This window comes from Leptonychotes weddellii, chromosome 8 (assembly GCF_054177405.1).
Source record: "Leptonychotes weddellii isolate Sample4059 chromosome 8, ASM5417740v2, whole genome shotgun sequence".
In the NCBI taxonomy this organism is placed as follows: Eukaryota; Metazoa; Chordata; class Mammalia; order Carnivora; family Phocidae; genus Leptonychotes; species Leptonychotes weddellii.
This window is the reverse complement of record NC_138376.1, coordinates 97,557,861-97,565,752: the sequence shown is the minus strand read 5'-3', so window position 1 is coordinate 97,565,752 and position 7,892 is coordinate 97,557,861. Positions and strand designations below refer to the sequence as shown.

General features: G+C 38.4%; 1 long non-coding RNA gene across 4 annotated transcripts in view; it reads right to left on the bottom strand.

The window, feature by feature from the left end:
- LOC115939892 (uncharacterized) overlaps positions 1-7,892 on the bottom strand; it is a 73,297-nt gene that overhangs the window by 22,769 nt on the left and 42,636 nt on the right. For 2 of the 4 annotated variants that reach the window (XR_014147936.1, XR_014147935.1), the window contains one exon: positions 3,812-3,942. The exons of 1 other annotated variant lie outside the window; for it this stretch is intronic. This is a non-coding gene — a long non-coding RNA (uncharacterized LOC115939892). Of the gene's footprint in view, positions 1-1,776; positions 1,859-3,811; positions 3,943-7,892 lie in introns of all 4 variants that reach the window. One more of the 4 variants, XR_014147937.1, reaches the window with a different exon arrangement.

Sequence of the window (7,892 nt, the reverse complement as noted above, 5' to 3'; positions counted from 1 at the left end):
GAATTGTGTAAAAATGATGAATCACAGACCTGTACTTCTGAAACAAATAATATATTATATGTTAAAAAAAGAAGAAGATAGTAGGAAGGGTAAAATGAAGGGGGCGGAAATCGGAGGGGGAGACGAACCATGAGAGACTATGGACTCTGAGAAACAAACTGAGGGTTCTAGAGGGGAGGGGGGTGGGGGATGGGTTAGCCCGGTGATGGATATTAAAGAGGGCACGTACTGAATGGAGCACTGGGTGTTATACGCAAACAGTGAGTCATGGAACACTACATCAAAAACTAATGATGTAATGTATGGTGATTAACATAACATAATAAAATTTAAAAAAAAAATAGAACCAACCACTGGAAAAAAAAATGAGATAAAACAGGCACGCAATCAAAGAGGAAGCCCATTTTTAGAACTTAGAAAATCACACACTTGTTTGTATGTATGACGTGGGTGAGCATAAGGAATCCCCAAATTGCATCTGAGAATAGAATTTTGTCTCAAGGAAAAAGAAATGCAATGCGTTTATAACTAAAGGCAAAACTTAATCAGCTACTCTGAGCACTGTCTGAATGGAAAGGAGATGGGCTGCACGGAGCCAAAGAAAAGCAGCCCGAGTGCAAGAATATTTAGTATTCCACTGCCATCCAGTGGAAAAGGCCAGGATCTGAAAAGATGAAATTCCTGGCTGGGGCCTAGTCCATTCTGTCTTGGGAGGGGTAGGTCCCCCCAGCCTGATTTGTACCACACAGATAGCCCTCAAGGTCAACCAATTCCAACAGCTCACTTTTCCCACTTGCATTCAAGCAGCCTTCTGAATCTCAAATTAATTACCTAGGTATTTACAGAAGTAAAAGAGTATCTAGACCAGTGTTTCTTTGACGTGTCAGGAAGTTCTCTAATAGAGAAAATAAATAGGTATCCCAAGGTCTGGGACGGTGTCTATAATTCTTGAATTTTGGAGGGTTGTAACTTGAACATTTTTCAGCTCTTAAACAAGGATATTTTCTGCTTTATTCGCTGATTGTGCCAAGAACTTAGTAAAGTGTCAGCAAATAGTAGGCTCAATAAATATTTGTTGAATAGATTAATGCAAATCTTAAATGCTTTAAGTGTTTTGCTATCAGGGAAAAGCAAAAGGTTTTCCTCTCTGCTTCCTGATTTAATCACAGCTGGTAATGTGCTTATTTTATAGAATTGAGGCAATCTGAATTTACATGTATAGCAATTTCTCTTCTTGACATAGTGTCATTGTATTTTTGAGACCATGAATCCATTTAAAAATGTGCATACAAATCAAAATAGTTTTTCTCATCGTTGGGCAAACTTTATAAGCATAGTAAGGTAAGAGATGCTTGCTGGTGGAAATTTTAAGTATCTTTTAGCTGAAAAGTTAAGTGACTTATGTCATAGAAAATATTGTGAGGATGTCTCTTTCATTGTCTTAAGGGGAAAATAGTTAAAGGGCCTTTTCTTTCTTTCTTTCTTTCTTTCTTTCTTTCTTTCTTTCTTTCTTTCTTTCTTTCTTTCTTTTTTGAAAAGGCAGACTGCCGCATGCAACGTCTCATTTGGATGTGATGTGTCTGGAATCTTGGAAGCTTGACTACCCTGCGTTCTCCTACAAATGGACCTTGAGAGCTTGTTGGGGGCTTCAGAGAGCAGCCACTCTTATACCCTTGACTGAAGACAGGTCCACCCGTATAGTGCAAGTTCCACCGAGCATGCAGCTTCAGGAGGGACCCACAGAGAGAGGTGAGGGAGGAAGGGGACACCACCTACCCAGCCAGATCAGCCAAATCAACCCTGGTGATCAGTGCGGTGACGGATGTCACAGCCAGATTGCCCTCACACTCTGAAGAGCCTTTTCGAAGGAAAAAAAACAAACAAACATTATATGAGCTAGCTTTTATCACACATAATTGAATTAAGTTTCCAAAATTTCATTGTCAATAGTCAACTCATGACAGCTCTCACACTTTAATTCTGCTGTATTCTGTCACACCCAGTGAAAGCTTTTACAATTTCACTTCTGTAAACAATTCACTCTTCAAGTGTTTTGCTGAATAAGCCAACTCTGAGAACTACTGTTTATCATTAGGTAAAACCACAATTCATCGTTTAACCCATGTTTTAGCCATTGTTATAATAAGTTTTTAATTCTCCATTAAAAAACTAATTTCACTAAATTGAAAATTTGATGAGCATTTTCCTCTGCTTAAATCAGCACATATATATGTCAAATAGCAAGTTTTCAAAGTCATTTCCCATTCCCTTACAAATTTATCTAAAAAGATAAGCATCTAAATAATTATTTCTGCAAATTTACAACAAAAGCCAGCATTTTTTTTTTTTTTGCCAGTCCGTTAATATGCAAGGTAAATCAAGAGGCAAACTCTGAGAGGAGATACTATTGATGGGCTGCTACAGGGCGGCTGATTCATGCAAAATACCAATGTCAGCATCATAGATTTTTTTCCCTGCGTGCATCCATTATGTGTTTTTCCACTCATTAAAAGCAATTCTCCAGACACCTGGGTGGCTCAATTGGTTAGGTGACCCACTCTTGATTTCCGCTCAGATCATGATCTCACGGGCCTTGAGATGGAGAACCATCCCCCCCACCGCCCCACCTGCCATCCCACCGTGGGGCTCTGTGCTTAGCCCAGAATCTGCTTGTCCCTCTACCTCCCCGTCTGTCTCCCCTTTAGGGTGTATGTGCACGAGCACATGCTCTCATTCTCTCTCAAATAAATAAATAAAATCTTTTTTAAAAAGTAATTCTCACATATCTTTTAAAAATTATTTTTACGGGTGCCTGGGTGGCTCAGTTGGTTAAGCGACTGCCTTCGGCTCAGGTCATGATCCTGGAGTCCCGGGATCGAGTCCCGCATCGGGCTCCCTGCTCAGCGGGGAGTCTGCTTCTCCCTCTGACCCTCCTCCCTCTCATGCTCTCTGTCTCTCATTCTCTCTCTCTCAAATAAATAAATAAAATCTTTAAAAAAAAAAAATTTAAAAAAAATAAAATAAAATAAAAATTATTTTTACTGGCTATTTTGCTATAAAGTGTCCTTTTAGAATTACTGGGCAAAAGTCAGTAACTGATCAAATAGCTAAATTGTTAGTGTCCATGCTTTCCAACTTAAGATAAAGAGCAAGGTTAGCATTCATCTCTCAACCAGTACATTCTAAGATAGTCTTTTGAAGTGTTAGAACTATTGAGCACTAGTCAGTATGGGTAACTTTTTCACCTCTTTTTAAGCTCCCAAGAGATTTGACCATAACTGTAGCATGGAGTTTTACCAAGACTTTTTTTTTTTATTTAAATTGACTTTAAATTGACCATCAAGCAATTTTGTCTTTCTAAGTGTGCTTTTCATACCTAGCCAATATTGTTGTTTCCTTTTTGGTGCAACATTTTCTGGTTATTTGAATGCTTCATTTTTAATGTTACCCAAAAAAGCAATGATGGTTTATGCAATTATTCTCAGGGTTTTATCCACTAAGAGATATAAAAGATTAGACGTTTGGCAGTGCTACAATATTATAGCTCATATTTTAAATATGCCTCTAAGTATATCCTACTATTTTTAGATGGCAGCTACCTACTACCAGTTCAGTAGTGAAGAGAATGGTCTATGATCTTTTTTACCATCAGTTTCACTGGTAAGGCTGACTAATGACTCCTGGGTGTACTAAAAATTTCTAACGATCTTTCCTATTTTACCCAACATCCAGCTTGTGATCCAAGCTTCCTGTATTAAATCATATAATGTATTTCCTGTTTGAAATTTAATTCTATTTAAAATTATTATACCTTAAGGGCCTTCGGCTGGGGTCGTGATCCTGGGGTTCTGAGATCGCATTGGGCTCCCTGCTCTTTGGGAAGCCTGCTTCTCCCTTTCCAGCTCCCCTGCTTGTGTTCCCTCTCCTGCTGTCTCTCTCTCTCTGTCAAGTAAATAAACAAAATCGTTAAAAAAAATTATTATACTTTAAATGTATCAGTGAAAAAAATGGTAACATCACATACACAAGTACAGACTTTTGGAATACTAATTTGCTACTGGTAGAAAGTAGTACTAAAAGAAATCAAGCACTTGCAAACAAAATATATAATGAGAATAATTGTTAGAAATCCTTAAGCTCTATTTTGGAATCAATGACTTGCCCTGCTGGGGGTGGAGGTACAGTGGTATAATCTAAAGTTTAAAAACAAACACTGATGGGACACCTCAGTGGCTCAGTCGGCTAGGCATCTGCCTTAGGCTCAGGTCATGATCTCAGGGTCCTGGGATGGAGTCCCGCATCAGGCTCCTTGCTCAACAGGGAGCCTGCTTCTCCCTCTGCCTGCCACTCCCCCTGCTTGTGGGCTCTCTCTTTGACAAATAAATAAAGGTTTTAAAAAAACCACTGATTGCTACAATAACAAAATAATTTCTCAAAAAAATGGCTGTGCAAGTCCCTGATGACACACGAAGAAATCACACTTTGAAGCTTTTCCACTCCAGCAGTCAGTCTCATGAGCAACCTTAGAACATTTTATTCTTCTAGTAGCATGTCCAGATTAATTTCTTGGAACTGCAATATTGGCTGTACTTTATTCCCCCCAGCACAAAGTTACCAAATTTTTCAATCAACAACTGTGCATGAAAACCTTATGCTTTCTGGGATTACACAAAATCAACAAAACATTCATCCAAAAAAAAAAAATGTAGACTTCTAAATTTTCATTTTGTTGGCAAATAGAAATCACAGTTTTTTATGCTTTTTATCTTGAAATATTAATAGTTTCATGGGAAGATGAGAAAATAGAATGAGTCCCATGCATATTTTACCTAGTCCCCCCCGGTGATGACATCTTATGAAGCTGTAGCATAAAGTCATTGACATTGGTACATGACTGTTTTAAAACTTGCATTCATTTGTGTGTGTGTGTGTGTGTGTAATTCTATGCATTTTGCCATGTACAAATTTATATAATTGCCACTACAATCAAGACAGAGACTTTCTATTACCACAAAAGAACTCCCTGTGCAACCTCCTTGTATTTGTGTCCATCTCCCATATTCCCCCTGTCCCTGAGCACTGGCAACCACTCATCTGTCCATCTCTGTAGTTTTATCATTTTGAGGATGTTATATGAATGGAACCATCACAATATAACATTGTGAAATTAACTTTTTTTCACTAAACATAATGTCTTTGAGGTCCATCCAGTTATTTGCATATATCATTATTTCATTAGTTTTTATTGCTGAGTGCTATTCCATTGTATGGATGTCCTAGAGTTTGTTCAACCATACAGCCCTTTAAAGACACTTGAGTAGTTTCGAGTATTTTACTATATAAATCACTCTGAACATTCTTGTACAAGTTTTTGTGTAAACATAAATTTTCTCTGGGATAAATGCCCCAAAAGAGTACAATTGCCAGGTCATAGGGTAAGTGCGTAATTTAGTTTTGTAAAATCTGGAAGACTATTTTCCGGAGTGGCTGTGCCATATTATATTCCCCACAGCTATGTGTGAGAAATCCACTTTCTCCCCATCCTCACCAATATTTATAATTGATGTTTTTCATTTCATTTTATTTTTTACAGATTTTATCTATTCATCTGAGACACAGAGATACAGAGAGAGAGAACACAAGCAGGGGGAGCTGCAGAGGGAGAAACAGTCTTCCCGCTGAACCAGGAGCCCGATGTGGGGCTCGATTCCAAGACCCTGGGATCATGACCTGAGCTGAAGGCAGACGCTTAACCTTCTGAGCCACGCAGGCGCCCCAACGTTTTTTACTTTCGATGGTCTAATAGGCATGTAATGATATCCCTTTTACATTTCCCTGCTGCACCAGAGTGGAGGAACCAGAGTGCCACCCAGCCCACCTCAGCCCACCTTGGTCCACCTTGATGCCAGGCAAAGGGGAGGCTCCACTTCCTGCTGGGTCCTGATGACAACGGGGTGGGTGGGAATGCAGAGTGAAGACCAGCCCAGCTTGCTCCTCCTCATTCTACTTCATCGATGCCAGGGTGGGATAAAGGCTAGCTCCCAGCAGGACCCCACTAACTCTACCCTGGCAGCAATATCAGACCACTGCAGCCTGTAACCATCGAGTAGGAGGTAGAATTGGCTCCTCCCTCATGTCTGCCAAACCCATGGCATGTGTGCTGTGGGTGAGGTGGACAGAGGATTGAATATTGTATTGGTGTTTTTTGCTCGAGTAGTGGTAGGTATTGTCAAAGAGCTTTTCTCTTATGTTAGGTTGTCTTTTTCCTGGTTCTTTGACCAGGGTGAATAGGCTTTTCTTGGAGTTCTTTTGGCTTACACCTATCAGTGGTTCAGGTTGCAGGCTTCCCCAGTGCCCTGTCTGGGATAGATGGAAGGCAAAAGGAAAATCCAGGGACCCCAGCCCTGTATCATGCCTCACATCCTGGGGTAACTGGTCACTTTTCTGTCTTCACCCCAGCTTTCAGAGACTTCTGGTATTTGTTTATAATGGTATGTCCAGGGTTTTTAAAGAAGGACCTGAGAAAGATTGGGCTATTTCAGCTTGGCCAGAACAAGCGGTCTTCCCCCAAACAATTTCTTTTTTATTTTATAGCAGCTTTATTGACATGTAATTCATATGCCATATAATTTGTCCTTTTAAAATGTACAATTCAATGGTTTTTAGTCTATTAACAGAGTTGTACCACCATAACCACTATTTAATTTTAGAACATTCTCATCAACCCAAAGAGAAATCCTACACTGATAGCAGTTAGTCCCCACTTCACCCCCAACACACAAAAACACACACACCCTGGCAACTACTAATCTACTTTCTGTCATTAGAGATTGAGCTATTCTGGAGACTTCATAGAAATGGAGTCATATGTTATATGGCTTTTTTAACTTGCTTTTTTTTTTTTTTACTTTGCATAATGTTTTCAAAGTTCATTCACATTGTAACATGTATCAGTACTTCTTTTTATTGCCAAATAATATTTCATTGTATGGGTATACATTTTTTCCACTTATTAGTTGATATACTTTTGGGTTGTTTCTATTTTGGGGCTTTTATAAATAATGCTGCTAAGAACATTCAAATACAGATTTCATGAAAATATGTGCTTCATTTCTCTTGAATAGATACCTAGAAGTGGAATTTCTGGGTCATATGGTAAGGCTATATTTAACATTTTGAGGACCTGCCAAATATTTTTCCAAAGTGTCTTCACCATTTTACAATCCCACCAGCAATGTACAAGGATTAAAATTTCTTCACATGCTTGGCAACACTAGCTATTGTCAGGCTTTTTTATTTTAGCAATCTTTTTTGAATTCACATCACTGGATGTGAAGTGGTATCTCATTGTGGCTTTGATTTGCATGTCCCTAATGACTAATGAAATTGAGCATCTTTTCATGGGCTTATTGGCTATTTGTATGTATTCATTGGGGAAATGTCTGTTCAAATCTTCTCTCCCAACATTTAATTGTGCTTTTATTGTTGACTTGTAAGAATTCTTTACATATTCTGGATACAAGTGCCTCATCAGATATATGATTTACAAATATTTTCTCTTATTCTGTGTGTTGTCTTTTTATTTTCTTAATGGTGTCCTTTGAAGCACAGAAGTTCTTAGTTTTGATGAAGTCAACTAAGATTTTTTTTTCTTTTGACATTTATGCATGGTGTCATATCTAAAAAACATTGCCTAATACCAGGTCATAAAGATTTACTTCTATATTTCCTTATAAACATGTTGTTAGTTTAGCTCTTACATTTAGGTTTATTATTCATTCTTCGTTAATTTTTGTATCTGGTGTGAGGTAGGGGTCTGTGTCTACAAATAGACATAGTTATACTTCTTTTCTAATCTGGATGTCTTTTATTTCCTTTTCTTCACTAATTGA